This window comes from Triticum aestivum, chromosome 5D (assembly GCF_018294505.1).
Source record: "Triticum aestivum cultivar Chinese Spring chromosome 5D, IWGSC CS RefSeq v2.1, whole genome shotgun sequence".
Taxonomy (NCBI): domain Eukaryota; kingdom Viridiplantae; phylum Streptophyta; class Magnoliopsida; order Poales; family Poaceae; genus Triticum; species Triticum aestivum.
Genome location: NC_057808.1, coordinates 473,307,429 through 473,314,914, shown reverse-complemented (window position 1 = coordinate 473,314,914; position 7,486 = coordinate 473,307,429). Strand labels below are relative to the sequence as shown.

The following is a 7,486-nucleotide window of genomic DNA, read 5'->3' as shown; positions in this document are numbered from 1 at the left end:
CCAAAAAGGGAAGCATCAAAATGCTGCAAAATCTGTAGGTTATCCTCCATTGCAATGGGAACACTAAAAAAAGGACAGACCCAGGGCTAGAAGCTCCCACACCAGGTGAGGTCTGGGGAAGGATTATACGAGGCAAGCCTTAGCCCTGCACAGTGCAGATGCAGTGAGGCTGCATCGAACACATAACCTCAAGGCACAACTGGAGAGTAATTCACCGCTGCGCCAGGCCTCTTTTACTGAGAACACTAGTTGTATAAAAAATATTAGGTGAGATCTTAACATGCGAGCAACACAATAGAGACAAAATTTTGGACAGCTCACTTGTTCAAGTATCTTCGAATGAAAATTTACACACATATAGAATACACCTGTAAATTATATACATGTGGTACTTATTTCAGAACTTATTGAAATCTGAAATTTTCATTTTTGAATTTTTCAAGAAAAGGATTGAGAATCAAATTGTACCCATGAGAACACACTCACACATAGAGTAGTAGGGAAGCTAACACTCTTCGTTTTCGGTTGTGGTAATCTTTCCGTCAACACTTGAGATGGATGGGAAAATCTCATCGTCGCCATTAACAGAAAGCACAATCCGATTAGCATGGCTGGCAGCTTCCTTCCTCATGACAGCAACTGTCTCGATGACACCAGCACAACTTGAACAGTGTGAAGAGTAGATGAGGGTGACCTTCTGGAGGCTCTCAAGGTATATGATACCTGCAGGGGTTTTACCTGCTGGGCCAGAATAATGTGTCAGCTCGATGTGTCTCAGGCTTGGCATGGCTCCCTGCTCAAACTTTACCCATGGCGCATAGCAGTCGAAGGCGAAAAACTCGAGTCTGGCGAAACCTGAAGTTACAGTGACTTGTTTCCGTGGGTCACCAAACAGCTGGATTGCAAGGCTAGTGAGACTGGGCAGACCTCCAAGTATCTTGAGATCGTTTAGTCCTTGTTCAAAGAGCCTGATTTCTAGCTTCTTAAGACGGCTGAGCTGTGCGATCCACCGGGGAATTTTAACAAATCTTGCGGTCACCGTTAGCTTTTCAAGTAGAGGAAAGTTGGGAGACGCAGGAAGGTCGTCGCTCGTAATGAAATCACCGTGAACTATTAGGGACCGCAGACTAGTGCACTTGCCCATGCAAGACAGTAGATTGTCATTTTCTGGCGTGTCGGCGGGCTCACCGTACAACATGACTTCAGCCTTAGTCAATCCAGTCATCCCAGTAATCTCCTCCAGGGTGCTTACCGAGCATTCCCTCGAATCAATGGTGCCCAGCACCTTAACTGACTTGAAGCGATCACTTCCGGCAGGTAGCCTCACCCCAGTATGGCCAAAATGCAGATTTGCTAGTTTGGGAAGCTGGACGAGCTCCTTGGGCAGCTCTTTCACTCGTGTCAGCCTTACATCCAGTGTCTCCAGATTTTGCAGCTTCCCGATCTGTGGCGGGAGAACACTGATTTGGATCAGCTCGATCTCTAGAGTCTCAAGATGTCGTAGGTTCCCGATTTGTGGAGGAAGCCTAGTGACTTGTGGTGTCTCTTTCAGACTCAGGTGCTTCAGCAGGATCAGTCTGCATATGTGTTGTACATCGGTATCGTCCAAACCATCACAGTCCTCCACATTCAACACTCGCAGATACCCCAAATGCTTAAACGAAAACACCTTGTCACAGCGAATCATGGTTATGGAACGAACATGCGACAGATCTAACCTTTCAGTGCCATTTAAACCGTCTGAGCCACAGCGTCGGATAGAAAGAAAGACAGGCCTCGCTGCAGGTGTCTCTGAAATGTTCAAGTCGGACAGAAAGGTGACCAAGTTCTCTTCTCGTGATATTAGTCTAAGAACGTAGAGCATCATGCAGTTGACCTCATACATCCCCTTCCCATAAAAGGTTGGGCGTTCCACAGGCTGAATCACATTGTTGCCGACGAGGTCATCGAAGCATTGGTTCGCCACTTCCTCACTGCTGTGCCACCCAACTTCAGAGATAAATCATTCAGTGATCCATTTCCTAACCGTATCACCTCTTCTAAACTTTTGGTACTTGACGGTTGTACTTGTAGCTATGCACAGCAAGCAGGTCTTCAGAGTGCTGGGAAGGTTTTCATAGCTGAGTGATAAAACCTTTATCAAGTCCTCCAAACCAGAAATACGCTCCTGTGCAGAGTCTAAAGAGCTTGCCATCTCGTTCCAAGCAGAACAGAAAGCATACACCACATCCTGCCATGGTTTCCTTGCAGCTATTTTGCTATTGAGCAACGAAGCAATGCTTATAATTGCAGAAGGAATACCACCGCATATTTGCAAGATCTCACCAACTTCTCTTGCAAGTGCATCAGGGCAACTGGCCTCCGAGCCAAAGCATCTCTGTAGAAATAATATTTTGGAGTTCAGGCGATCAAGATGCCTAATTTCACATATCAACTCATCTTGGCCAGAACAACATGTCTTTGCCATGTCATTAACTCGAGTTGTAACAATTACTCTGCTACCACAAGCGTTAGCGGGCAAGCTGCGGGATAGGATATGCCAATCTTCTTTCCTCCATAAATCATCGACTATGATCAGGTACCTACCAAAGTTTGCACACAGAAGCAAGAACAGAGTAAGGCTCCACGCGACAGTGACATTATTATTGAGGTAGTCATGCAGTGTGCGTAAATGTTACTCCCTCTGTCTCATAATATAAGAACGTTTTTCACACTACACTAGTGTCAAAAACGTTCTTATATTATGGGACGGAGGGAGTAGTAAATTAATCATCAATGTGATTAGTATGATGGGCAATGAAGTCAAAGAGTGAAAGTATAATGAACGGGTACAGTGTAATCTCCAAAGTTGATTGAGTTCATTGTCAGAGAACTATATGAACCATACGAGAAGTGCATGACAATTAAATAGGTAGCACCTTCTGTTCTGAAGGAAATCCCTAATTGCATCCTTTGCTTCTTCATTGTGATTTTTTCCCACATTAAGCTGCCGAAGCATCTGGTCAAAAATCCCCTCCATATCAGGCATAGAGGAGACTGAAACAAAAGCACACGAATCGAATTGCTGCCTGAGCTGACGGAACACGAGATTAGCAAGAGCCGTCTTCCCCAATCCCCCAGAACCCACAATGGAGACTATCTTCATCTGTTGTCCGCCTGCAAGGCTCTTGATTAGAGTATCCCTCCCCCGCTCAACGCCGACGAGCGGCTCCTCCGCCTCTTTCCGCAGATGGGGCGATGCTCCGGTGGTTGCGGCGGCTGGAACGAGTTTATCTTTATCGGTGCTACTGTACCTATCGGCCAGATTCAGGGCCTGGCTCTTGACGTCTTTGATGGCGTTGGCGATTCGATGGCGAGGGCCCAAGAAGTTGGCCAGGAACCCCAAGCAGCTGTCCTGGCAGGCGGCGGGTTCGCTGGCCGCCAGGAAGGCGTCGACGATGTCGTCGGCGTGGTAGGACAGCTCCCTGCAGTCGTCGGCCCAACGCGGGTCGGAGCCGTTGCCTAGGGCGGCGTGCAGGTTCGTCAGCTCTCTCAGAAGCTGCTCCGCGTCTTCCTTGACGGCCTTGCGCAGCTTGTGCTCGAGGAGCATCTCCAGCTTGGGGAGCAGTGAGGCCATGGCCCCCGTCGCGACGTCCACCATGCTCGCTCTCTTCTTGTTCTGGGGTTGTCTCGATCTATCTGTTCCTGATATTCTTTTCTCCCGATCTGGTTTTATGGAGGTCAGGAGGTTGCTTTTCATCATCACGGATTCTAATCGGCCGACCGGCCAGGCAACAGATCGGTCGCGTCCGTGCCTGCCACGCGCGTCCCGCGACCCCACGCTCTAAGTTATAGCTGGCCAAACGGGCCGGGCCAATCAGGCCAGCCCACAAGCACGCTGGCACAACCCGCCATGGGCTAGGCACGACACGGGCTAAACAGGTGACAGATAGTTTGGTAGCAAGATAATTTGTAACAAGTGACAAATAACAAAAGTAACTATAGGTGCAGCAACGTAGGCTAATCCTTTTTGTTGTAGTCATTTTCATCATGTTGGTTTGATTCGGGTTCGCTATTTTGATAATTTGATATATCGGTGGACCGGTGTTTGGGTGATGTTCTTACTTGAACAAACCTCTCACTTATGATTAACCCCTCTCGCAAATATCCGCAATTACGAAAGAAGAATTAGGATAAAATCTAACCATAGCATTATGTTGGGAAACGTAGTAGAAAACAAAAAAAATGGTCCTACGATCACCCAGGAACAATATAAAGATGCATAACGGATTGTGATCAACGATCGTTGCCGACTCCGGGGTGCAGCGGAAGTAGACAAGTTGGTGTAGATCGTACTTGAAGTCCCTCGAACGTTGATGACGATCCCACGAACCGCCCACAAATGATCCCTCGAACGAAAGACCGAAAGCACAGCCTCTCTACTTGGTTGCAAGCGTACGGTCTTCATGATCCGGCAGCGCTTCGTCGTCCAGAGCTAATCGTCGCCGGAGAATTAGAGGGAGGAGATTAGAACCACACGAAGCTTCTAATTATGAGGACTAGAGGTGGTTAGGGCTCACTCCAATTAGTCAACTAGGACCAACTACAAACGTGCACTAGATCAACTAGAGGAGGCTCCAAAACTTGTGCTACAATAGGGAGAAATCCTCTAGTATATATAGGTTAGGAGGGGAGGAGAGGGCAGCCACCAAGGGAGGAAAGCCTCCCTTGATGCGCCAGTCATGGGGGGGAGTCCAACTCCCACCCCAAGTAGGATTCGGCACCCAATAGGAAAGAGGGGGCGCCACCTCCACTTGGGCCTTCATGGCCCAAGTTTCCTTCCACCTCTTGGTCTTATTAGGCCCATTGATATTAAATTATATATATATATATATACACGTTCTAAACATTTTCATACTAGTATATATATAATTTAACATCCCCAGAAACATTTTCCGCATATATATTAATCGGTAATACCCGGTATTACCCGATATTCACCGAACACTTCCGGAACCTCTCGAAACTATTCTGGATATTAATGAAACAATTCCATAAATATCATCACTCCCGTCCCATTAACACTCAACAGATCGTGATTACATTAAGCTTGTGACCCCGTAGGTTCGATAAACCATAGACTGTTGGAATATGCCCTAGAGGCAATAATAAAGTTGTTATTATTATATTTCCTCAATCATGATAAATGTTTATTATTCATGCTAGAATTGTATTGACCGAAAACTTAAATACATGTGTGGATACATAAACAAATACCGTGTCCCTGGTGAAATTTCTACTAGACTAGCTCGTTGATCAAAGATGGTTAAGCTTTCCTAACCATAGACATGAGTTGTCATTTGATAACTGGATCACATCATTAGTAGAATGACCACAATCATGATCACATCATTAGTAGAATGATGTGATGGACAAGACCCATCTGTTAGCATAGCATATGATCATTCAGTTTTTGCTACTACTTTTTTAATGTCAAATACATATTCCTTCGACCATGAGATCATGCAACTCCCGGATACGGGAGGAATACCTTGTGTGCTATTAAACGTCACTTCGTAACTGGGTGATCATAAAAGTGCTCTACAGGTATCTCCGAAGGTGTTTGTTGAGTTGGCGTGAATCGAGATTGGGATTTGTCACTCCGTATGACGGAGAGGTATCTCTGGGCCCTCTCGGTAATACAGCATCACAAGAATCTTGCAAGCAAAGTGACTAAGGAGTTAGTTACAAGATGATGTGTTACGGAACGAGTAAAGAGACTTGCCGGTAACGAGATTGAACTAGGTATGGAGATACCAACAATCGAATGTCGGACAAGTTTGATATATAGGATGAAGATATTTGGGTTCCGGAAGAGTTTCAGAATGCACCAAATAATTATCGGAGTGTCGGAAGGGGTTCCAGGAGGCCATCGGTAGGTTATACCTACTTGGTGGGCCTCATGGGCCAAAGGAGGGAGGCGCACCAGCCCACAAGGGGATGGGTGCGCTCCACCTCCCTTGCCCACGCGCCAAAGGAAGGAGGGGGCGCCCTAGGGCAGTCGCCCCCCTTTCCTTCCCCCCACGCACCAAATATGGAAGGGGTGGCGCGGTTAGGCAGGCGCCTAGGGCAGCCGCCGGCCCCTTGGGGCGCGCCCTAGGCAGCCAACCCCACTTTCCTTCCCCCCACACACCAAAATGGAAGGGGCCGCGGTTAGGCAGGCGCCTAGGGCAACCGCCGGCCCCTTGGGGCGCGCCCTAGGCCTGCCTCTCCTCCCCCTCCACCTATATATATGTGAGGAGGGAGGGGACGCCACACACCACGAAACCCCAAGCCGTGTGTCGGCGTCCCCTCTCCCTCTAGTTCATCCTCCGTCCAAAAACCGTTGTGCTTGGCGAAGCCCTACGAAAATAGCTTCACCACCACCATCATCATGCCGTCGTGCTGCCGAAACCCATCTACTACTTCTCCCCTCTTGCTGGATCAAGAAGGCGAGGACGTCATCGAGCTGAACGTGTGCTGAACGCGAAGGTGTCGTGCGTTCGATGCTTGATCGAAACGGATCGTGAAGGTGTACGACTACATCAACCGCGTTGATAAATGCTTCCGCTTAGCGATCTACAAGGGTATGTAGATTGTAGGATCGAAAGTAGGTCTAGAGGGGGTGATTAGACTACTTGACCAAATAAAAATCTAACATTTTCCCAATTTTAGTTGTGGGAAGATTTTAGCAAATAACACAAGTCAAGAAATCAACCTACACATGCAATTCTAAGAGTGTAGCAGCGGAAAGTAAAACATTGCATATGAAGGTAAAGGAAACGCAATGGAGACGGGAGATTTTTGGCGTGGTTCCGATAGGTGGTGATATCGTACGTCCACGTTGATGGAGACTTCAACCCACAAAGGGTAAGGGGTGCGCGAGTCCACGGAGGGCTCCACCCACGAAGGGTCCACGAAGAAGCAACCTTGTCTATCCCACCATGGCCATCGCCCACGAAGGATTTGCCTCACTCGGGTAGATCTCCACAAAATAGGCGATCTCCTTGCCCTTAAAACTTCTTGGTTCAACTCCACAATCTTGTGGGAGGCTCCCAAGCGACACCCACTACTGCAGGATGCTGCTAACGCGACACTACGATCAGAGACCCTTTGATGAAACTGTGTGCGATGCAATAATCGCAAACGGTGGTGTAAAAGAACCATCAAAAAAGGTGCAAAATGTTTGCGATGGCGGAGCCATCAAACACGGTTCAGATTTTAGTTGCGTGTGCGATGCCGGGCATACGGTTCAGTTCAATGAACTGTTTGCGATGAGGCGAAACAAAAGAAATGGGTAGCCAGATGAAGGCGTGTGCGATATACAGCATACGGTTCACTCGGATGAACTGTTTGTGATGAGGAGGAACAATAGAAACGGGCAGCTAGATAAAGGTGTGTGCAATTGAGGGCATATGCTTCAGAAGGATTAACTGTTTGCGATTAGGCAACAGAACAGAAACGGGTC

General features: G+C 47.7%; 1 pseudogene; it reads right to left on the bottom strand.

The window, feature by feature from the left end:
- Positions 1 to 201: 201 nt before the first annotated feature.
- LOC123122897 (disease resistance protein PIK5-NP-like) lies at positions 202 to 3,689 on the bottom strand (annotated as a pseudogene).
- Between the last annotated feature and the right edge of the window lie 3,797 nt (positions 3,690 to 7,486).